The 26,671-nt window shown below is 35.6% G+C and overlaps 1 long non-coding RNA gene and 1 pseudogene across 1 annotated transcript; both read left to right on the forward strand.

Annotated features, from left to right (window-relative positions):
- The first annotated feature begins 7,246 nt into the window (after positions 1–7,246).
- On the forward strand, positions 7,247–8,247 carry LOC125647284 (uncharacterized; annotated as a pseudogene).
- Positions 8,248–20,727: 12,480 nt separating this feature from the next.
- Positions 20,728–26,291, forward strand: LOC125647744 (uncharacterized). Its single transcript, XR_007360083.2, has 2 exons — positions 20,728–22,249; positions 25,199–26,291. It is a non-coding gene; the product is annotated as an uncharacterized LOC125647744 (long non-coding RNA).
- The last annotated feature ends 380 nt before the right edge of the window (positions 26,292–26,671 follow it).

Here is a 26,671-nt window from a genome sequence, read left to right on the forward strand (position 1 = left end):
GTCCAAGACCTAAGCCGTATACATACATTCTTCACACAGAAGAGCACACGCACATCCAGCGAGTCTACTGGATGAAAAAACTTTCTAAAAGACATTTCATTTATGACCACTAATGAATTTAATACAATTTTTTGTCTTTAATTCTGAAGCGTTGTATAGATATTCAGGCCATACGCGAGCGACATTTCCAGTATTTTGTTGTAAGAGTACTTCTATGATTTCCGAAATGTTTTTCTTTTAAATCTCATATTGTAGTGATATTACCATAATTCGTAAATCGGTCTGAAAACAGCCGGTTATGGGATATATATTTATGGGAGTGTATCAGCATTGGTCTACAGTTGGCATTGTATGTACATGTATTTCAAGCGGTCGCGATGGCTCAGTTGTTATAACATCCGTGGTTCGTGACAGTAAGGACGTATATATGTTCGAGCACCTACCCCAGGACATTGATAGAAAGAAAGATGAATCTACACTACCCGAGGATGCTTCTACATCGATATGGCTAATCATGGCCCTGCTGTTCTCTAGAACATGTAACATACTTCTTCAATCAAATTGTACAGTACAAAACTAAAGTGCTCAAAACAAAAAAGCCACAACATTCCTTCATATCTATCAATATTGATGTACAGTAAGTATTTTAAAAATATTTCATTAGTGGGCACATACATGTAGTATGTAGCACTCACGTTTCTTTCAAAGTGTTGCGTATAAACAATCATTAATAAATTCTAGCACGTGATAAAAATGTATATGGGTTTATTACCGCCTTCCTTGGAAAACGGTATCATATGATGGAATTATTGTTACAGTCTTCGGACAACGCATTTCCTCTCCTTTGTGATTGGTAGAAAATGTATGATGTGAAAATTCAAATTTATTTCATTGGTTGAAATTCAGTTCAACGCAAGGGAGATAATTTCGTGATGATCTAAACGTACGACTTAACAATTTACAGGATTTTCAACCTTAAAAAAGAGAGAGAAAACGAAGAGAAGAAAGAAGTAAAATTGCAATATAATGAAACTGACATTTTAATCTTATTCATAATAACTATCAACAACGTTTCTATACTTCAACAAATAACAGAAATGGTCTTTGTTTTGCACGCAAACCTTAAAATTCTTCTTGGTAAAATTTGGGCAAATTTCAGGTATTTAGTAGTTTTTGTTTCTTGTTTTGTGAAAAATTAAACACGCTGAACATCTGATTTTCACTGGGTCTGTAGAAACAAAGCTTACTATTTTTAGTACAAATATCATGTATACATCAATGTCATACTAGAAAAATTATTGTACAGTAGCTTCTAGTAGGTGTTTTTTTAAAACTTGATATTATATAAGATTTACCATTTTAGAAAAGTTTGATTATGTGGTCATTTGATAAAAATATAAATACTTAAAGCATATCATATATTTATATCAGTTTGCTGTATAAGATTGTTCCTAAAGACGGCAAGCTTTGTTAAAAAGCTATACTTGTTTCCTCTAACTGTTGATATGTTTCGCCAATCCTACACGCCAAAAATAGATAGGGAAATCCAGGTCTATAAATAAGATCATTGTTGCAAATGTTGCTAAGGGTCTTCACATTATCACTAGTTATCATTCGACTCCCGTCTCAAATTCTGAGATTGATACAACGATTGGAAAGGATACCCTCATTCAGCAACCAGACCCCTCGGGTCGTAACGAATTCCTCTATGATCCGAGGTCTTCAGTCTCGTAACTCAGGATCACACCTGGACTGGGTGTGGAGTATGTGCATGCTGTACTTCAAAGCTGCTAAGATATTAGCCAAAAAATAATGAAATACAAATATGAGCATTTTACAAGAATAGCAATATTGAGATGTACTTAACTCTTGTGGATATGATTGTTTATTGTTCCAAAATATGACTATCATGTGAACCTATTAGAATATGTACATAATATCGTTTACACACACTGACTATGTGTCCTTGTTCATGTGTGACTGTATGAGAGAAAACATCAAATCTCTACAAATTTCTTCCGTAGTTTTCAATAACAACCTGGAAGTATTGACATATTTCAGGCAAGATATGCTCATCAAATTGAACTATGACCTCTTGATAGGACTCCATGTTAAGTATGCAATTCCTTTTTCCAGTACACATAAATTTCGTACTGCGTATGAGACACCATAATCATACATGATATACATGTATTTATATTTTTATACATATCTGTCTTTGTCCATTACGAGGACACTCCACATTATCTAGAATCTTCTGGATGGCTACAATGAACGTCCCTCTCATTCATACACTTGCTTGCCAATGTAGATGCTGATTATATCATTGTACAATTAACCAGATCTGCTTCACATGGATTAAGAAATTTTCAAATTATTCAAATAAACCCATTAAGGGTTTCTCCTTTTAAACAAAGTAAAACATAAAACGTAAAAACAAAGTACGGAAGGCGACAGATGTCCGAGACCTAAGCCGTATACATACATTCTTCACACAGAAGAGCGCACTCACGTCCAGCGAGTCTACTGGATGAAAAAACTTTTAAAAAGACATTTCATTTATGACCACTAATGAATTTAATACAATTTTTTTCTTTAATTCTGAAGCGTTGTATAGATATTCAGGCCATACGCGAGCGACATTTCCAGTATTTTGTTGTAAGAGTACTTGTATGATTTCCGAAATGTTTTTTTTAAATCTTATATTGTAGTGATACTACTATAATTCGTAAATCGATCTGAAAACAGCCGGTTATGGGAAGAGTATCAGCATTGGTCTACAGTTGGCATTGTATGTACATGTATTTCAACCGGTTGCGATGGCTCAGTTGTTATAACATCCGTGGTTCGTGACAGTAAGGACGTATATATGTTCGAGCACCTACCCCAGGACATTGATTGAAAGAAAGATGAATCTACACTACCCGGGGATGCTTCTACATCGATATGGCTAATCATGGCCCTGCTGTTCTCTAGAACATGTAACATACTTCCTCAATCAAATTGTACAGTACAAAACTAAAGTGCTCATAACAAAAAAGCTACAACATTCCTTCATATCTATCAATATTGATGTATAATACGTATTTTAAAAAATATTTCATTAGAGGGCACATACATGTAGTATGTAGCACTCACGTCTCTTTCAGAATGTTAGGTGTAAACAATCATTAATAAATTCTAGCACGTGATAAAAATGAATGATTTTATTACCGCCTTTCTTGGAAGACGGTATCATATGATTGAAGTATTCGGACAATGCACTTCCTCTCCTTTGTGATTGGTAGAAAATGTATGATGTGGAAATTCTAATTCATTTCATTGATTGAAATTCTGTTCAACGCAAGGGAGATAATTTCGTGGTGATCTAAACGTACGACTTAACAATTTACAGGATTTTCAATCTTAAAAAGGAGAGAAAACGAAGAGAAGAAAGAAGTAAAATTGCAATATAATGAAACTGACATTTTAATCCTATTCATAACAACTATAAAAAACGTTTTTATAATTCAACAAATAACAGAAATGGTCTTTGTTTTGCACGCAAACCTTAAAATTCTTCTTGATAAAATTTGGGCAATTTTCAGCTATTTAGTAGTTGGTGTTTCTTGCTTTGTGAAAAATTAAACACGCTTAACATCTGATTTTCACTGGGTTTTTTTTTTAGGTTCACAAGAAACATACCTTTCTATTTTTAGCAGTTTGATTATGTGGTCATTTAATAAGTATATAGATACTTAAAGCATATCATACATTTCTATCAGTTTACTGTATAAGGTTCTTCCTAAAGACGGCAAGCTTTGTTAAAAAGCTATACTTGTTTCCTTTAACTCTTGAGATATTTCGCCAATCCTACACACCAAAAATAGATAGGGAAATCAAGATCTATAAATAAGATCATTGTTGCGAATGTTGCTAATGGTATTCACATTATCACCAGTTATCATCCGATTCCCATCTTAAATTCCGAGATTTATACAACTTTTGGAAAGGATACCCCCATTCAGCAATCAGACCCTTCGGGTCGTAACGAATTTCTATATTATCCGAGATCTTCAATCTCGTAACTCGGGATCACACCTGGACTGGGTGTGGGGTGTGTGCATGCCGTACTTCAAAGATGCTAAGATATTAGCCAAAAATTAATGAAATACAAATATGAGTATTTTGAAAGACTAGCATTATTGAGATGTACTTAACTCTTGTAATTATATTTGTATATTGTTCCAAGATATGCGTATCATGTGAACCTATTAGAATATGTACATAATATGGTTTACACACACTGGCTATGTGTCCTTGTTCATGTGTGACTGTATGAGAGAAAAAATCAAATCTCTACAAATTTCTTCCGTAGTTTTCAATAACAACCTGGAAGTATTGACATATTTCAGGCAAGATATGCTCGTCAAATTGAACTATGACCTGTTGATAGGACTTCATGTTAAGTATGCAATTCCTTTTTCCAGTACACATCAATTTCGTACTGCGTATGAGACACCATAAACAAACATGCTCTATGTAGTGATATTATTGTAAATAATATGTTTTATGCATTTATATGTAACAATACACCGGTGCTATATTTTGCTGGCTTGTGATGTAACAATGCACTAGTACATATGTGACGTTAGATTATCTCTTGACATCATACATTACTGTATGACGTTATCAGTATATTGTTATTATCGTTAGACGTTTGACTTGTTTTAAGCGAATCATAAGAAAAGATATATTATATAAATATAAATATGTCTACAAAATCTGTTAACAATGAGCCAGTACCTATGGTCAAATACCTGAAAAGCATTAAATATGCGGTGATCAACACTTGCAGACGAATGAGGCCAGTATATAAATGAATTAAATAGATTATGTTGAAGTATAACATCGTCTTGCATGATTGCATCGCAGCTAGCTCTTAAGTTTACAAATTGCAAGACAAGTTTATAAGTTTAAAGAACATTTAGGTTGTGATATAAATAATGTTAACGTCATGAGTCAATGAGAATACAAACAATTAAAATATTATATATGAAGTTGGCTCTCGAAATACATTTAGAATAAGGATTTCTAAGTAATTGATATTATTTGTCCAAGATGTTAGTTCATAATGTACAGGTGTATGATCTCTAAGTAATACATGTTTCTTTTTTAAAGAAATTGGTTTGCTATGTGAACTGCCAGTACATGATCTCTAAGTAATTTATGTTACTGTTTCTAAGATGTTAGTTCACTATATCTCAGTACTTGATCTCTAAGTAATTCATGTTACTGTTTCTAAGAAATTAGTTTGCTTTGTGAACTGCCAGTACATGATCTCTAAGTGATTCATGTTACTGTTTCTAAGAAATTGGTTTGCTATGTGAACTGCCAGTACATGATCTCTAAGTAATTCATGTTACTGTTTCTAAGTTGTTAGTTCACTATGTCTCAGTACATGATCTCTAAGTAATTCATGTTACTGTTTCTAAGATGTTAGTTCACTATATCTCAGTACTTGATCTCTAAGTAATTCATGTTACTGTTTCTAAGAAATTGGTTTGCTATGTGGACTGCCAGTACATGATCTCTAAGTAATTCGTGTTACTGTTTCTAAGATGCTAGTCCACTAGTTGCCAGTACATGATCTCTAAGTATTTTAGGTAACTGTTCCTAAGAAAGTGGTTTGCTATGTGGTCTGACAATACATGATATAAGCAAGTACTGTTTCCAATATGTTAGTTCACTATGTCTCGGTACATAATCTATAAGTAATTCATACTACTGTTTCTAAGATTAGTTCACTATGTCTCAGTACTATATGCAAGGTGAAGATAACGAACAATGATCAATCTCATAACTCCTACAAGCAATACAAAATAGCTAGTTGGGCAAACACGGGCCCCTGGACACACCAGAGGTGGGATCAGGTACCTAGGAGGAGTAAGCATCCCCTGTTGACCGGTCACACCCGCTGTGAGACCCATATCCTGATCAGGTAAACGGAGTTATCCGCAGTCAAAATCAGTGTGCCAAGAACGGCCTAACAATCGGTATGAAACACGTCAGACAGCATTTGACCCAATGCGAGGTTGTATTGACGAACTAGATCGTTATAACGACCATAAAATTTGCGAAATGCTGACTTCAATCGAGACTGTTGAAATCCCTGTACCATCAACTTGTTGGTCAGTAGCTTACCTAGATTTAAAAACTGGCTATACCCAGAACAAGCTCTTGCATATCGAATCAGTTGAGATATATAAACACCATATGCAGGTGATAATGGAATATTGCTACATAAATATGGGAAGTTGACGATGGAGAAGCTGAAATCATCCCGTTTGTCATACAGTTGAGTTGTCAGTTTGCCGTTAATGTCTACTTTCAATAAAATATCTAAGTATGAAGCAGAAGTGGACGACTCTGGTGTCCTTTAGTTTGAGCTCACAGGGATATATCAAATCGACATATGAATGAAAGCTATCATTGTTAATAGACAAAACGTCATCGATATATCTCAAAGTCGAACGGAAGGTCACAGCGAGAGATTTTTCCTTCTCACGTAGAAGTTTTTGAATAAATTCTGCTTCATATGAATATAAAAACAGGTCAGCTAACAAAGGAGCACAATTCGTGCCCATGGGAATTCCAACAGTATGTGGGAAGACCTGATCACCAAAGACCACGAAGATATTGTCAATGAGGAACTCTAGCATATTTTCTATTTCAACTTCAGAGTACTTGTGCGTGGAATCAGAGTGGTGTTTAACAAAGTAAGTTTTTGAATGACTGATCACTAGATATGAATATTTCCGTTTTCCGTTTTTGTTGAAGAAACAACTGTCTATGATGTCATTCCTGTTACTGTTATCTGACAGTATATAATCTCTACATTCTACATTCATGTTACTGTTTCTAAGACGCGAGTTCACAAGGTACCAGCATATGTTCTTTTAGTAATTGGAGTTACTGTTTCTAAGAAATCGGTTACTTTGTGGACTGCCAATACGAACTGTTTAAGTAATTACAGGCATCGAATCTAAAATGTTAGTTCATTATGTACCAGTACATGATCTATATGTAATTCATGTTACTGTTACAGATATAGTTTACGCTATTGATTTTAAGAGCAACTAAATTTGGCAAAAGCTTTAAGTTGGGAAATATCATGTAATTGTAGCAGGGGTTATTCTCCTTATAATTTTGAATTCATAGATGTATTGTAACCATAATAATAATTGCATTTTCCTCAGTTGTAACCATGCCGAGGAAGCGGCCAGCCGCAAACGAGTCTGCAAAAATATCAAAAAGAAATAAAATTGATAACCAGTCGGCGAAAGCAGTCAATCAGCCACTAAACATCGATTACGAGAAATTAGCTGCAGAGATTTTGAAACAGCAAAATGACAGCAAGAATCAAAACCATGTAGAAACGGAGGAATCAGCAGAGTCAACTGTAGCTCAGTCCTCTGGCACTGTGGATCAGCCGAATAGTCCTGACACTAGTAATAACATCTCTACTTTAATTAATCAAATATTTAATACAGGTGAGCCAGCAAAACCCAAGGTTTTGCATCCTATCTCTCTTTCTGATGGGATCCCTCTTGCTGCAGTGGTAGCACAACGCACAAAACAGAAAATATGGGAAAACCAGGACATAGATTTGCGTGTGTTGCTGCAGCAGCGTGAGGATCCTGTCTCATTGAATATTGCTGCTGGATCTGTGACAATTCAGCAGCAGGGGTCAACAAAACCCAAAACATCACTGACTATTAATCAGTGGACAGACGCTTTTTTGAATTTCATAGCAATATATCTTGAAAAAGCTCCAAACCAAGCACTGCATTTGTTAAAGTATTGTTTCTTTATCAGGGAAATGCACAAAATGTTAGGGGTGGGGGCTTGGAGAATTTACGATGAAAATTTTCGACAATTGAAAGAAACAGTAAATGTGCATGGCAAAAGCCTATCGAGGAACTCAGAGTAAAAGCTGTCACTTGTGCATATGTATCACGTGCAGCCCAACAGCCCTTTCGGAAAGGGTCAAGCAGAGCGCAAATGCGTTTCTGCTATGCCTTTAATAATGGATAACAGTGTCAAAATGACCCATGCCCTTACTCACACACATGTCATGGAAACCATTCAAGAACCAATTGTAGAGGGAATAAGAAAAATCAATCCTCAAATATCAAATCAACAGCATCAACAGCCTCACGGGGGATTTCTGCTCCCAACACCAGTTATCCCAGACAAGCTAAATGACTTTCTGGTCCAATATGATAGATCTCTTTCAGGTTACTTAGTGCAAGGGTTTAAAAGGGGTTTTCGGTTGGGCTGTGTTGCTAACCCACATATATCTCATATATCAAAAAATCACAAATCAACAACAGATCACCCCAGTATCATTGACGATTATGTTCAAACTGGAATTAAAAAAGGTACAATAGCTGGGCCATTTGATGAACCCCCTTTAGAACATTTCACTGTGTCACCTTTAGGATTAGTGCCAAAAAGTACTTCAGGAAACTTTAGAATTATCCACGACCTTTCTTTCCCTACAAATCATTCTGTTAATGCCAACATTCCAAAGGAATTTTCAGCGGTTCACTATGATTCAATTGACAATATTGTCTATTTGGTTCAGAAATTTGGGCAATATAGTTTAATGGCAAAATCTGACATTGAAGATGCCTTTAGAATAGTTCCAATTCATCCACTAGACTATCACCTTTTAGGCTTTCGTTGGCAAGATTCATTTTATTATGATATGTGTTTACCAATGAGAGCAAGTAGCAGTTGTCAATTTTTTAAAGCACTTAGCTGTGCGTTACAGTGGATAATGGAAAACGTTTTCAAGGCAGCAGGTATCTCTCATATCCTGGATGATTTTTTCTTTATAGGCCCACCGAACTCGTCACAATGTAGAGATGATCTAACAAGTTTCTTATTTATATGCAAACAAGTGGGTATCCCGATAAAGATGAAAAAACACAACCCCCTACAACGAAGTTAACTATGTATGGGATTGAGGTAGATACTGAAGCGATGGAATGTAGACCCCCTATGAAAAAGTTGTCAAGGTTAACAAAAAGCTTAACCAACTGAAAAAATACAAAAAGTCTCATTAAAAGAATTACAATCAGCCATAGGTCTCTTAAATTTTGCACGTGGGGTTGTAGTACCAGGCAGATCTTTTTTGCGGCGGTTAATCAATCTTACCTGTGGTTTAGATGATTCTACAAGGTATATTAAGTTGGATATGGAAGCTAGAGCTGACTTAGCTACCTGGTCAGATTTCATTCAACACTTTAATGGCAAGTCAGTTTTCTTAGATAAGGAATGGATGTCTTCGGATCATTTAAATTTACAAACTGATGCATCAGGGTCACAATGTTATGCAGCAGTGCTAGGTTCTAAATGGTTTGCAAATAAGTGGTCAGATGCTCTTGCGCAATATCAGATATGTATCAAAAAAAAAACTTTTCACAATTGTAATTGCTTTAGAAATATGGTGTCAGGAACATCGGAACAAGAAAATTCTATTTCTATCTGACAATATGGCGTAGTGGATGTTATCAATAAGCAGTCAGCAAAAGAACATAATCTTTTGGGGGAAAAAAAGGAATTGTATGTTTTAATGTATTATACCTGAGACATTATATGCTGTGTGTGCGTGTGTGTATTTCATCATTATTATTATTATTTTAATACGCCCTGAAACTGATGTTTATTCTTATCTAGCATATTTATGGTATCTTGTGTTTTTCATGTTTTACATGTATATGTACAATAAGGATAGAAACAACTTTTAATGTTTTATTTATTTTCTATGTATTATGTATATAACATTCTGTTGTAAGGTATATATGCATTGTAAAGCGCCTTTGAGCGTACATAGTGTATGAAAAGGGTGCTATATAAATATGGTATTATTATTATGAAATTGTTATGACGGCTTGTGCTAGTGTCGATGCAATATAATATTAATTTCAGAGATAAACATGTTTCAGGAAAATCTAATGTACTGGCTGACAGGCTCTCTCGTTTAAAATTTCAGGAAGCTTTCAGGGAAGTTCCATACTTGGCCAAACAACCAACACACGTCCCATGCCAGCTTTTGCACATTTGACACCGACGGCATGCGACTTAATACAAGCCTCTCTCAACCCTGCTACAAAAAAGGCATATCTACATACATGGGATAAGTTGTGTCATTGGTCAGCATCAAAGCTTACTCTCCCATTACAAATCTCTACAATTTGTAACTTTTTGGCTCACCTATATGAAAACAATTATTCGGCAAGCACGTTAACACCACAGGTTTCCGCCATTTCATTTCTTCATAAAATTTTAAACTTGCCAGACCCATCCCAAAATTTTCTAGTACAAAAATTGTTAAAAGGCTGTCAAAAATCATGTCATGGGGCAGACTCGCGACTCCCAATAACAGGGGAAATTCTTATGCAACTCATCAATGCCATACATCATACAAGCTCCAATTTTCTTCACCGTGTTTTATTGAAAGCATTGTTTCTCACTGCCTATTTTGGATTTTTCAGACTAGGGGAATTAGTTACAAAGTCAAAACAGGCTATAGTTTAAGTAATACAAAGATCAGACGTCCAATTCGAAGCAAAAGAGGCGAAGTTAAGCAGTGTAAGCTTAATTTTACGTTATGCAAAAACTATGCAAGCTGACCAATCAATTACTATTTGCTTAGAGGTCCAGCCTGACAAGGAATTCTGTCCAGTTTTTGCTCTCTTTCATTATTTGCATAAATTCAAACATTCAAGTGGTCCCCTTTTTCAGTTTATTAACGGGGTCCCAGTTGCACATTCATTTGTTTCAAAACAATTAGAGGCAACTATTTCATTCATGGGTTTGAATCCAAAACTGTACAAAGGTCAAAGTTTTCGAATCGGAGCAGCAACACATGCAGCTAGGTTAGGTTTTTCTGAAAATGCGATACAGCGAATGGGTCGATGGAAGTCCGATGCTGTTAAGAGATATATAAGGACGGGTTCTTTTACTCTTTCAATCTAATGAGTCAGATTATGTCTGTCATATTCCCCCTGTAGGTGTCACTAGATCACTCAACATTCGATGGGTCAGATTATGTCTGCCATCCTCCCAGAGACCGTCTTCAGATAAACATTAGATGGGTCAGATTATGTCTGCCATCATTCTATGACTCTTAGTATATGTAAGTTATTAGTGATGAGTAGGCCAGATTATGTCTGCTACTTTCTCCAACACATGTGCTGCTAGTATACATGTACTCCTGTATGTGCTAAATAGGTTACACTGATGTAATCCAGGTCATAGAATCAGGGGTTTTGCTGGCTATTTGAAATTGTATAAGTATTATGTTGTGTTATGTATTATTGAATTTCCTTTTCTCAAGATTCTGATATTAGAGAGGATTTTCTTTCCTCTGGTATGTTTATATGTTGTTTCCCTTGAATGGCGGAAAATCCAATGTTTGTTGGATTTTGGTGGCCTATTGTTTGTTGCCACCTTATTTTTCATCATAGTGATTATAATATTCACACTATATCTTAACATGTAACTTTGGGAGATCCTAAACAAAGTCTATGTACAATTTGATAAGAAAGTAGGATCTCCCTAATTGTTTATCGTGATATCTTCTTGTCATTAATAAATGACAATTTTAACTACAATAATTACTTGTTTGTTGAGATGAAAAATAACTAGCTGGGGAAAACATGTTTTAACTTCTAGATTTATCATATAGAAGGCATAAAGTGATATTATTGTAAATAATATGTTTTATGCATTTATATGTAACAATACACCGGTGCATATTTTGCTGGCTTGTGACGTAACAATGCACTAGTACATATGTGACGTTAGATTATCTCTTGATCCGTGGTTCGTGACAGTAAGGACGTATATATGTTCGAGGACCTACCCCAGGACATTGATTGAAAGAAAGATGAATCTACACTACCCGGGGATGCTTCTATATCGATATGGCTAATCATGGCCCTGCTGTTCTCTAGAACATGTAACATACTTCCTCAATCAAATTGTACACTACAAAACTAAAGTGCTCATAACAAAAAAGCCACAACATTCCTTCATATCTATCAATATTGATGTATAATACGTATTTTAAAAATATTTCATTAGTGGGCACATACATGTAGTATGTAGCACTCATGTCTCTTTCAAAATGTTACGTGTAAACAATCATTAATAAATTCTAGCACGTGATAAAATGAATGAGTTTATTACCGCCTTATTTGGAAGAGGGTATCATATCTATGAAGATTGTGATTGGTAGAAAATGTATGATGTGAAAATTCTAATTTATTTCATTGATTGAAATTCTGTTCAACGCAAGGGAGATAATTTCGTGGTGATCTAAACGTACGACTTAACAATTTACAGGATTTTCAATCTTAAAAAAGAGAGAGAAAACATAGAGAAGAAAGAAGTAAAATTGCAATATAATGAAACTGACATTTTAATCCTATTCATAACAACTATCAAAAACGTTTCTATACTTCAACAAATAACAGAAATGGTCTTTGTTTTGAACATAAAATTTGGGCAATGTTCAGCTATTTAGTAGTTCGTGTTTCTTGCTTTGTGAAAAATTAAACACGCTTAACATCTGATTTTCACTGGGTTTTTTTTTTTTAGGTTCAGAAGAAACATAGCTTTCTATTTTTAGTACAAATATCATGTCTACTTCAATGTCATGCTAGAAAAATTATTGTACAGTAGTTTCTAGTAGGTGTTTTTTTTTTTCCTTTTCAAAACTTGATTTTATATAAGATTTACCACTTTAGAAAAGTTTGATTATGTGGTCATTTAATAAGAAATACTTAAAGCATATCATACATTTCTATCAGTTTACTGTATAAGGTTGTTCCTAAAGACGGCAAGCTTTGTTAAAAAGCTATACTTGTTTCCTTTAACTCTTGAGTTATTTCGCCAATCCTACACACCAAAAATAGATAGGGAAATCCAGGTCTATAAATAAGATCATCGTTGCGAATGTTGCTAATGGTATTCACATTATCACCAGTTATCATCCGATTCCCATCTTAAATTCTGAGATTTATACAACTTTTGGAAAGGATACCCCCATTCAGCGATAAGACCCTTCGGGTCGTAACGAATTCCTCTATTATCCGAGATCTTCAATCTCGTAACTCAGGATCACACCTGGACTGGGTGTGGGGTGTGTGCATGCCGTACTTCAAAGATGCTAAGATATTAGCCAAGAAATAATGAAATACAAATATGAGTATTTTGAAAGACTAGCATTATTGAGATGTACTTAACTCTTGTAATTATATTTGTATATTGTTCCAAGATATGAGTATCATGTGAACCTATTAGAATATGTGCAGAATATGGTTTACACACACTGACTATGTGTCCTTGTTCATGTATGACTGTATAAGAGAAAAAATCAAATCTCTACAAATTTCTTCCGTAGTTTTCAATAACAGCCTGGAAGTATTGACATATTTCAGGCATGATATGAGGACTTCATGTTAAGTATGCAATTCCTTTCTCCAGTACACATAAATTTCGTACTTCGTATGAGACACCATAAACATACATGATATATTCATATTTTTATACATATCTGTCTTTGTCCATTACGAGGACCCTCCACATTATCTAGAATCTTCTGGATGGCTACAATGAACGTCCCTCTCATTTATACACTTGCTTGCCAATGTAGATGCTGATTATATCATTGTACAATTAACCAGATCTGCTTCACATGGATTAAGAAATTTTCAAATTATTCAAATAAACCCATTAAGGGTTTCTCCTTTAAACAAAGTAAAATATAAAACGTAAAAACAAAGTACGGATGGCGACAGATGTCCGAGACCTAAGCCGTATACATACATTCTTCACACAGAAGAGCGCACGCACGTCCAGCGAGTCTGTACTGGATGAAAAAACTTTCCAAAAGAAATTTCATTTATGACCACTAATGAATTTAATACAATTTTTTTCTTTAATACTGAAGCGTTGTATAGATAATCAGGCCATACGCGAGCGACATTTCCAGTATTTTATTTGGTAAGAGTACTTATATTATAGTAATATTTCCATAATTCGTAAATCGGTCTGGTCAGCTCAATCTTTCAATTAGCAGTAGAAGAAGGGTTCCAAGTTCAATCTCCAACTGGTCCGAAGATTTTTCTCCTCTTATTTGTTACAATAACTTGGTAAGTGCGTGCCACAACCGAGGTTATTAAATTATATTCACAATATCCACATTGTTAAGGGATCTGAATATCTCCGCCCAGCTGTGAATAAATGAAAGCTGCATCAATGCGGGTAGTAATTCTATAGTTGTCAGGCTTGGAGTAGCCATTTAAAACTTAGTTTTCTACCCTTATCTTCCAATATCACATGGGGAAAAAACTGTGTACTTACGGGAGATACATCAGGTTTGATATCTACTAAAAAGTTAAATCAATTTTCTTTGAAAAGGGGGGGGGGGTGAAAAGGGACCAGGCGCTACGGCTGAAGAGGTGAGATCCTTTATAGGGAAAATCTTTAAATATCTTTAGAACAACTGGACCAGTAAAGTTTATATTTCATGAAAGTATCCCTGCATAGTACAGATTCAAGTTTCTTCAAATCATGACCCCCGGGGTAGGATGGGGTCACAATAGCGGATCAAATTTTTTTTATACAAATACATGTATAATAGGAAAATTTTCTCAAGAACCATTAGGCCAGGAAAGTTTAAATTTACATGGTAGCTCTCTGATATAGTGAAGATTCAAGTATGTTAAAATCATGGCCTCCAGGCGTAGAGTGGAGCCACAATAGGGGATCAAAGTTTTACATTTGAAGGGAAATCTTTTAAAAATCTTTTTCTCAAGAACGACTTGGCCAGAAAAGTCTACATTTACATGAAAACTTCCTGATATAGTGCACATTCAAGTTTGTAAGAAACCGAGTTTTAGATACGAGTATTAAATATCTTCTTTTCAAATCCCACAGGGCCAGAAAAGTAGAAATTGACATGAGAGCGAGATCCAAGTTTGTGCAATTCATAGTCTCCGAGGGTAGGATGGGACCACAATAGGGGATCAAAGTGTTAGATGCTGATATATAGGGGAAATCTTTAAAAATATCTCTTGAACTATTCAAGCTAGGACTTTCATATAGATTACTTATGGCCAAGTCTTGAGTAGCATACTACATGCATGATCTATGACCTTGCAAGATCATATTGGTGTTGATACACCTCTGTTTTGTGTGAATTCATTCTCAGTTATGTTGTGATTCTTTGGGGTTAGATTGTGGCTACAATATGGGGTTAAAATTTTTCATGGTAATAAAAATTAATAAATAAACTTTTAAAAATCACAATAGCTGAACAATAGCAAGGCCAAGGTGACCCAGGTAAGCGATGTGACCCAGGGGCATCTTGCTTACTAGTAGTCGGCTTTGTACTGAAAACTAATTTTTCTATAGTGAAAACTTCTAAATTGGCGAGTGTTAGTTTTGTATGTTTTTGGCTATATTTAGCTCTAAAACTTCATAGTTATTTCGGATTTCAAACATTTCGGTTGAGCATCACTGAAGAGACATTATTTGTCGAAATGCGCATCTGGTGCATCAAAATTGGTACCGTATAAGTTTTACATTATTGTGATGTTTAGCAATACACTGACAGTGCATTAGGTTGATACTTATTTATTTGACGGTATGCATACTTAGTTATTTCAGTATAAATGTCTAAGTTAAGTATCCATGCATCTATATTTACACTTATTACATATAATAAAAAGAAAAAGAAGAATAAAAATACCATCATACAAACAATCCAACCTTAAGTACCCCTTTTCGTAGACAACGGGCAGATCACTGGATCAGGACTCTAGCTACTGCATTTCCATATGGATGCAATGATAATGTATATGATTTCAGAAATTTGACTAGTCCACAAGGAAATAACGTGAATGAAAGGTGAAGATAACGAACAGTGATCAATCTCATAACTCCTGTAAGCAATACAAAATACATAGATAGATAGTTAGTTTGATAGATTGATTGATTGAATGATTGATTGATGTTTTCCGCCACAGTCAACAATTTTTCAGTTATCTGGTGGCGCCCAGTTTTTATTGGTGGAAGAGAGAACCCAGATATAATGTACCTGGGAAGAGACCACCGACCTTCCGCAAGTAAACTGTGAAACTTTCTCACTTACCGGCGCGAGCGGGATTCGAACCCGCGCCGAGCAGAGGTGAGAGGGCGTGTGAAACAGATAGTTGGGCAAACACGGACCCCTGGACACACCAGAGGTGCGATCAGATGCCTAGGAGGAGTAAGCATCCCCTGTCGACCAGTCACACCCGCCGTGACCCCTATATGCAAGGTGAAGATAACGAACAGTGATCAATCTCATAACTCCTACAAGCAATACAAAATAGATAGTTGGGCAAACACGGACCCTTGGACACACCAGAGGTGAGATCAGGTGCCTAGGAGGAGTAAGCATCCCCTGTTGACCGGTCACACCCGCCGTGAGCCCCATATCCTGATCAGGTAAACGGAGTTATCCGCAGTCAAAATCAGTGTGCCAAGAACGGCTTAACAATCGGTATGAAACACGTCAGACAGCATTTGACCCAATGCGAGGTTGTATTGACGAACTAGATCGTTATAACGACCATAGAATTTGCGAAATGCTGACTTCAATCGAGACTGTTGAAATCCCTGTACCATCAACTTGTTTGTCAGTAGCTTACCTCGATTTAAAAACTGACTATACCCAGAACAAGCTCTTGCATATCGAATCAGTTGAGATATATAAACACCATATGCAGGTGATAATGGAATATTGCTACATAAATGTGGGAAGTTGACGATTGAGAAGCTGAAATCATCCCGTTTGTCATACAGTTGAGTTGTTAGTTTGCCGTTAATGTCTACTTTCAATAAAATATCTAAGTATGAAGCAGAAGTGGACGACTCTGTGGTGTCCTTTATTTCCAGCTCACAGGGATATATCAAATCGACATATGAATGAAAGCTATCATTGTTAATAGACAAAACGTCATCGATATATCTAAAAGTCGAATTGAAGGTCACAGCGAGATATTTTTTCTTCTCACGTAGAAGTTTTTGAATAAATTCTGCTTCATATGAATATAAAAACAGGTCAGCTAACAAAGGAGCACAATTCGTGCCGATGGGAATTCCAACAGACTGTTGGAAGACCTGCTCACCAAAGACCACGAAGATATTGTCAATTAGGAACTCTAGCATATTTTTTATTTCAACTTCAGAGTACTTGTGCGTGGAATCAGAGTGGTGTTTAACAAAGTAAGTTTATATCCGTAGTCAAAATCAGTTTGATGGGACTCTCTCCAAATACTCAAAGACGTAAACACAGTGATGGACATTGTTCATATAAAATACCAAGTATAAATGACGTCAGGCTTGATTCACTTTTACCTTGTGTCAACAGACAATTAGGTGCACATATTCGCACAAAACTTTACTCTGTTCCGTTGAGAATTTCACATACCTTATTCCAAGAAGCCACAGCTAGTCTATACTTGGATTTTTCAACACCAGAATATGTACTGAACTGTATGATTATGGATGTTGCCAATCACAGGCTCTTCAAACCACTTCGGGTCATGGATGATATTCCTTCTGAACCATGCCGCCAGTTATTTAAGCTCAAATTTACAAACAAAGGAATAGATGCCGTCAACATAAGTAAATTCTTCGTTATAAAAGAGTTCAGCCTCGTATTCCAACATATTTCAAGTAAGTATACATCCTGGATTTCCTACAAATATACTACTACTATTGCATCCAAACTTTTGAATTATAACCAAGTTGGTTATAATTTAAACGTTTGGATGCAGTGCCTAGAGATAAACCATCTTATACTTAATCCATATACGTGCTCTTGTTCTTCGTCAAATGTGAAGATAACGAACAGTAATCAATCTCAAAACTCCTATAAGCAATACAAAATAGAGAGTTTGGTAAACACGGACCCCAGGACACACCAGAGGTGGGATCAGGTGCCTAGGAGGAGTAAACATCCCCTGTAGACCGGTCACACCCGCCGTGAGCCCTATATCTTGATCACGTAAATGGAGTTATCCGTAGTGAAAATCAGTAACAATCGGTATGAAACACGTCAGACAGCATTTTAGCTAATGAAAGAAAGTATTGACAAAGTAAATCGTTATCACGACCATAGAATTTGCGAAATGTTGACTTTAAAGGAGACTGTTGGAACCCCCGCAACATCAGCTTGTTTGTGAATAGCCTGCCTCGATTTAAAAACTGACCATACGCAGAACAAGATCTTACGTATCAAATCAGTTGAGAGATATAAACATCAGTTGCAGGTGATAATGGCATATTGCTACATAAATATGGGAAGTTGATAATGAAGAAGCTGAAATAATCCCGTTTGTCATAAAGTTGAGTTGTTAGTTTGCAGTTAATATCTACTGTTAATAAAATATCTAAGTATGAAGCAGAAGTGGATGACTCTGTGGTGTCTTTTATTTCTAGTTCACAGGGATATTTCGAATCGACATTTGAATGAAAATTATCATTGTTAATGGATACAACGTCGTCGATATATCTAAATGTCGAATGGAAGGCTGTATCAAGATATTTTTTTCGAGTTGGACAAACACGGAGCCCTGGACATACCAGAGGTGGGATCAGATGCCCAGGAGGAGTAAGCATTCTCTGTCGACCGGTCACATCCGCCGTGAGTCCTATATCTTGATCAGGTAAATGGAGATATCCGTAGTCAAAATCAGTGTGCCAAGAACGGTCTAACAATCGGCATGAACCACGTCAGACATCATTTGACCCAATGATAGGTTGTATTGGCAAACTAGATCGTTAAATTCTGCTTCATAGGAATATTAAATCAGGTCCGCTAACGAAGGAGCATAATTCGTGCCGATGGGAATTCCAATAGACTGTTGGAAGATATATTCACCAAAGACTACGAAGATATCGTCAATGAGAAACCCAAGCATATATTTTATTTCAACTTCAGAGTACTTGTGCGTGGAATCAAAGTGGTGTTTAACACAGTAATTTTTTGGATGACTGATCACTAGGTAGGAGTATTTCCGTTTTCCATTTTTGTTGAAGAAGCAATTATCTATGATGTCAAAGTCTAGTATTTGATTTATCGAGGGAAATGGTCGTGTAAAGTGTTGAAAAGTCATACGTTTTGATGTTGTTTATTTCAGAAAAGTGTTGCGATTTCAATTTTACTAAAAGTTTTTAAGAATGTTTTAGAATCCACATTTGATTTTACCATTTCTGGTATTTATAATCGCACAGTACGTTTGAAGTTTCTCCCTTATAGTTGTTAATATTTTCGTGAGGAGCAAAGATAGGGGCTTGGTAGAACACTTACTGGATCCAGCAATGTAGCTTTGTTTGTAAGGGTTTTTATGAAGTTTAGGAATCCCGTATAGGTACAGTAATTCATATTCATCCGACCCATTGACTGGGACATTAAATGTGTCTTGGCATTCAGATTATGACTTTGGATAACTCCGATTACCTGATCAAGATATAGGGATCACGGCGGGTGTGACCGGGTAACAGGGGATGCTTATTCCAAGACACCTGATCCCACATCTGGTATACCCAGGGGTCCGTGTTTGCCCAATTCTCTATTTTGTATTGCTCATAGGAGTTATGAGATTGACCACTGTTCGTTATCTTCACACAGCCCAGTAGCTAAGTACTTCGTTACTAGCTTGAAAATACGGATGTATATTTAATTGCTGTTATAAAATTTAGAAATTCATTTCAAAATTAAGGATTATCTCCCTCATGCATAGCTCTTATCCTTGGACGAATTTGGCTCCACTTTTTTGGCACGCTGTTTTTGGCTATATTTAGCTCTAAAACTTCATGGTTATTTCGGATTTCAAACATTTCGGTTGAGCATCACTGAAGAGACATTATTTGTCGAAATGCGCATCTGGTGCATCAAAATTGGTACCGTATAAGTTTTACATGTCATACTATTGATGTGTTGGGTGTAGGTATTCTTCTTCCGACGCAGTTGTCTAGAGGTAGAGAATTCGCCCCGCGTGCGGAAGGTCGGGATTTAAATCACTGCCGCGACAAACCTAAGTCGTTAAAACAGGTAGTGACAGTTCCATTGCCAAACGCTCGACATCAGATGTGAATGAGATGACCTTAAAAACGGATGTCCCGTGTCACAGTAGGTGTGGCACGCTAGAGAACCCTCACTGTTAAATGGCCTCACGCCGAGCATAGGTCTAAATTTGAAGCTTTTGACCGGTATTGGTTGAGTGAAAATATCTGGAGCGGGACGTTAAACAAGATAAATCAATAATGTAATTACGGAAGATAACTCCTTCTGCACCAAGTCCCCGTCTCTGGTTGAAGAGGTTATGCCTCTTTGCACGTAAAGTGTCATTACTTGGGGCAATATGAAATGAACTCTATGGACAATACATATTTCTAGTACGTGCACTACATCGTAATCAAATTGCTAGGATGTATTATCATGTGTGACTGAAGTAACTTGTATTTACAATGTTTTTCTTTTACATGTGTTGAAGTAAACGAATTAAATGATTACATTTACAAAACAAAAAATTCTCATCTCTGGCCAGTACCACGAGTACATTAACATTATGTTTATAGATTTTCATTATATATTTTAGTGGGTCTATCGTCGAACGATTCCATTTTTTTTACTTCTAATTTTTTTTAATCTATTTATTTATTTATGGGTTGTTGTTTGTAAATTTAGTTTTAATGAATTAACAAATTCTTGTCCATAATATAAAAATAGAAATAATGATACGGTGGGCATCCCGAATGAACAATAATACCACTGTTCAAGTAGATGTAGGGTTTCTGGGTGTATGTTTTGGGCCTCATCATTCTGATTTTTACTTAATACATATATAATTGTATACCTGTGTCCATATTAAATATTATTTCATAGATTTATTTTCTATTGATGAAATAGTGGCGAGGTCGGGTATCTAGTCTCATTTTCAGTTTACGATAAAATCCAAAGGCGCTTCGTGACGAGAAACTCTGGAGCAATTTTAACATTGTAAAACTCTAGCCTAGTTGGATATTATGATTGCATAACATGCAACACCTTTATAAAAAAAATTCAAGCTGTAAATAATTGCTAAGTATGGATATCAACCCGGGGAAAAGTATAAAATTACTGTAAAATGAAAGCACTAAGCTTCCGGTGGCAACAAGGAAACACTTCAAGGTCACAAGGTCTAAAACAAAGCTCGTGTCACGTGGAATGCTCATGTGAAATTTGAGAACCATATCACCCACCATGAAAGTTATGAACAATGTGAAAGTTTCGGTCAGACAGATAAACAGGCGGACAGGCAGAAAACAGAACAAAAACAATACCCCCACCCAAAACTTCGACATGGAGGCATAAAAAGGAATAAAGGGCACACAAACAAAATTAGTAGGTTGTGACATGTACAAATTTTCGTGTGATGTCGTCAGTAATAACCCCTTTAATAACGCCCGTTAGTGGAGGTCTACTCAGTAGTTTTGTGTGATCGCAGTTTGCGCATCAATTTGTACATTATATGTGCGCGACTGTTTTATTTGGCACCTTGCGAGCAGTGGCTTGATCGCCTCTGTCAATTGTGAAATGACCATATGAATTACAACTTCAAAATAATGTTTAGATATAACTTTTTAACGAAAGAGAAATATAGGAATAGAAAACATGAATAACAATCATTGACAGAAAAAAAAATGTTGAAATGAAATTGTTTAAACAAAAATAAAGAATTAATATATAAACAGAGTAAAAAGACATTAAAATACAATGTTGGACCAAATACATGTATATAGAATGAAAAAATGGAAACAAAAACGCTTATTTATATTCTCTCAATTTCTGATCAGTGCGCATGTGCAAAGGGAAAATCCCGTCTGAAAATAGAAATGCGCATACCTGAATATACGGCCCGCTTCAATGTTGCGACGTCATAGGTCACCTAATTTGCATCAATTATTCATAGTTACAAGGAGCAAGGAAAGTTCTATATGCTCCAATATCACCGCAAATCTGGGTCACCGAGTCAATCGTGACGTATTTGCAAACACACTACATAATCGTACATGTATTGAGAATTTCATCATTTTTTGACAGCGACTCGAGATAGAAAAAGGGATTTTCTGGAATATCAGTTCGATCTTTTGCATAGTAAGTTTTGTTCTCTTCCTTCTGTAACTTTCTTTTTAAAGATGACTTTGTTCGTTAAATGTTACTTTAAAAAAAGTTTTATTAATTGTGACAATGTCCACGTGCTTTTAAGTTTGCCAATGTACATAGATACATGTATGTATACATACGTATAATATATATATGCATTTGGATTGTACGTCTCTATAATCCATCAATGTTTCTTATTGATACAATATCAAAAAGAAGTTTGAAGTTTTCATCTTCCACTTAAAATAGATTTAGTCTCGAGTTTTCCATATCTATTTTTAGTGTAAAAATTTCCCAAGGTTCAGTCACAAGATAAAAATAACTGGGTGTGAATAATTCGAAAAGTAGGAGGTGTTTAAGGTCATAGGCAAGAGTTAATTAACGAGTATTAGAGTGTTATGCTAACCCATTCAGAATTGCATATAGTCAATGTAGCTATAAATATTTTACAAAGAATATGGAGTGTGATATCAAATAAGAATGCAGACAAATACTCGTCAAGAACATTTCTCACCAGACTTGAATTGTTAATGTTGTTATGAATATACATGCATAGCACAGAGCTATACGTGCCCTGGCTGTACCTTCCCCTAATCCCCTGTACTGTGTACGACATACTGCACTTTTGAACATTGCAATGGGGGATCCCCTTCTAATATAAATGAGATATAACTATTTTCACCGCGAGAACATTTTTCTTGTAACTAACACTTTTTTTTTTATGACGGTTTAAAACGTAACTCGGTCCAAAAAAAAAGTAGTACGGAGAGAATAGGTTATGTACATGCAAGAAATAATGCTTTGAGTGCTGAGAACCTGCATATTAGAATTGAGTATTTTTTTTAACCGTGGTATATTCTCATCTGATCAATCTATGTTAATTTTGTGTTAAAAAAGTGAGGGGGCACAAACCCACTTGTACCCCCCTCCCCATCTGCCAAAAGTGAGGGGGCACGTGCCCCCGTCCCCTTGTCCTACACCCCTAATAGGCATAAATTATCCAGTGGAATAGTACTATAGTCTACCCAAAGTTATCGTTCGCATACTCACTAATACCTTTATCAACACTTACTCATTTTTCAAAATTCTTGAAAAACGATAATGATGCGTAAATGAAATCAGCTATTGACTTCAGTTGCAAAAAATGTATTTCATCAGTTTTAAGAAGATTTCACGCCTCTCTGTGACACAAGAAGTATTGTATTTAGACGCAGCTCTTTTTTATGTGTGTGTTTGATTACACAAGATCTATACATGTAAATAGATAGCATAGATACATTGTTAGATTCAGAGGGAGGTGTGAAAGTTTTATAGGTTGTACCTCTGCCTATCGTTACAAAATGTTGCTTAATGAGGTAAAAATAACATATTTTGAGAATGGAACTCCCCTTTTGAAAACTAAAATTTATGGTAGAACCCCTTTTTGAAAATTCCCTGGATCCGTCCCTGAAATATGCGGTTTTTTTCCAGTTGTAATTGGTCATGGAACCTACAGTGGGCTATCCTCAAATTTAATGATCTAGTTCTTACTTTTATTTTATTTTATTAACCGTGAAAAAAAAAAATTACACCTGGAATAAATTTGATAAGAGGAGCAGCAGGAACGATAACTCTGGGTAAATAATGACCTGAAAATCCTTATCAACACCTTTAAAATAAATCAATCTGATAAGAAAGGGAGGGTGTCATTTTTCTACGGGGGTAATTATTGTTCAGGTATGACACGCAAAATAATGACCCCTGGGTCTTCTTTCTACAAAATTATCCAATTTTTCTACGGCTAGGGGGTCATTTTTCGACGTCGAAAAATGACCCCCGGTCATTAGTCTATGGGAGTCAAAATTTGCCTCTACACCGGCGTCCCTCTCACAAATATGGTACATTTTTTACTTATGAAAATATGTCCAAAACACTAAATACATACACTGTACGTCTTATATTTTGTCAGAATTTTGTAGTCTCAGGGAAATCCCCCTAGTCCCCCACAAGGGTTTAACCCTGATTTACTGATGGCTACAAGACAGCCCCAAGCCTTTAACTGCGCTACCGTTCTTAAATTTCTAGATCCGCCATTGTTTTACATCTGAACTATTCAGCATAGGAAGATGATACTAAAAACAGTAAAGATAACGAACAGTGATTAATCTCATGAATCCTATAAAGAATACAAAATCGAGTACAGGCGATACAAAGACGCCAGGAAAGTTTGAAACACCAGATATGAAAACAAAATCTTATATTTCCTACTTAGATTCGGTTTAGGGTTAAGATAACAAAATACACAGTTATCTCTTTTTGAAACAAAATGAAAAGTACAGAGTAAGTTCATCTTGTAAATATACAAGTGTATAATGTTACAATCGCTATATTCCTAACAAACTATGATATTAATAATTAAAAAAGTACACCCGTGGCACGGGCACTTGTTTAATATATAAATAAGTTTATGACCTCTGTATACTAATAGTGTTATTGTTAGTGTACAGACGTCGTAACAAGTGTCTGTGACTCATGGTTAGAAACTGAGCTCCTTGTAGTATATATCACAGTTAATGTCATATGTTTGTTTGCAATGCACATAAAAACAGCGTAATATTTTCATTAAGATTAAAATTTTGTACTGGATAATTAGTTGAGGGGACAGGGATCATAATACGTTGCCTATGACGTTAAAAACATGTAACATTTAAAATTTAAGAACAAGTTTACGTGAAAGTCAAACTAAGATTTATGTTTTATGATATACATAATGTAACTAACTGATGTTGAATTATTAGAACCATACCAAAATATCTGTAAGTGGTGTCCACTATAAGTTTTTGCATGATTCTTGCATTATAAAATTTCTCGGGACAATATCAATACAGAAAATTCTTATCATTTCATCCACAAACAATTTTCAAAATTGGAATGTAATGATAGATTTGTTTTTTCGTGCAGGGCCTAGAACATTGTGATCTGATCATGAATGTCATTGGAGGAGACGAAACCAAGTCATACATGACGACTTCCCAGGCACAGTCTCCGACCACAACCGTCAGCACTAGTACAATTCTGACCACTATTCGCCAAAGTGTCCCTGTAGAGCCCACGATAACTGCTGCCCAAGAGGAATACATCACCGATGTCCATTCATCTGAAGCGAATTGGAAAGTAATCATACCTATACCTATAATAATAATAGTAGTCTTCATTTTTGTCATTGGGTTCATGGTAGCATTGAAAAAATGCAGACGATCCAAAAGAGACGGCAAAAGTGAAATAAAATTGAAAGCAAACGGTCAACATACCAATGCTAAAAAGACTTTAGACTTGAAATGTTGGAGTGTTAACCAGAGTGCAAATGACATCAATGCCGACCAACATCTTCCAGACTCGACAAATGGTTCTCCCTATATACCGGAGGACGATGATCACAACAAAAGTTCGTTCCCGCTGCTTTCAAACGACGGCGCACATGTGGTCAACTTAGAGAGTCCGGGAGACGATAAGGAAACTTGATGTTTGTTTATAACATCGAGGAAGCCATGCAGAAGAGTCAACTTCAAACAATGAAGTTCTTTATATGGAAGCAGTGCACACGAACACGAGATCCTTCCGAAAACTAAAAGTTACCGTAAACTGTGATCAGAAGAAAATAGAATGGAAGAATTCAATGCTATAGACTCCTTAAATCCAACATCATCATCTAAAACAATCCAATTCTTATCAGTTTCTTGTTTGGCTGTCAGTTTTAGATAGAATTTCAAGAATTTCTTGTGTTTCAATTCTTCACAAACGGAAATTGTGATGTCGCAGTGATGAAAGAGTCATTTCAATGACAGCATAACTTTATATGCATTTATTATTATATCAATGTAAATATGCTGTGTAATCTCAGAAAAGAGGGAAAAAAGAATGAAATGCATCTGGTTAAAGTATACATGTCTGTATATTGTATTATCAGCATAACTTTATGTATGTGTATGCTTATATTAATCTAAATGTGCTGTATAATCTCAGAAAGGAGGAAATAAAGAATGAATGAATTGATTTTATGTAATCATTTGTTGATTTATAAAGTGATGTTTAGTTTGAGAAGTTTCACAGTTTATTGCACTTTTATTATACCCGCACTATCTAAAGAAAGTTCGGGTATATTGCAGTTACCGTGATCGATCAGTCACACTTTCTTCTTCAAAGTTCTCCTTTATTTTAAGCAATAACCAATTAATTTTTGTCCTGTAGATGTGCAATGATGTGATGGAATTTCCGATTTTATAACGATCGTGAATTTTATATCTATTTTTAGTAAGGAATATTTTATTTTTATATAAGGTGGTAGAATACTGATTGATTGATTGAATATTGTTTAATGTCCCTCTCGAGAATATTTCACTCATATGGAGACGTCACCACTGCCGGTGAAGGGCT

Source organism: Ostrea edulis, chromosome 6, assembly GCF_947568905.1.
Source record: "Ostrea edulis chromosome 6, xbOstEdul1.1, whole genome shotgun sequence".
Taxonomy (NCBI): domain Eukaryota; kingdom Metazoa; phylum Mollusca; class Bivalvia; order Ostreida; family Ostreidae; genus Ostrea; species Ostrea edulis.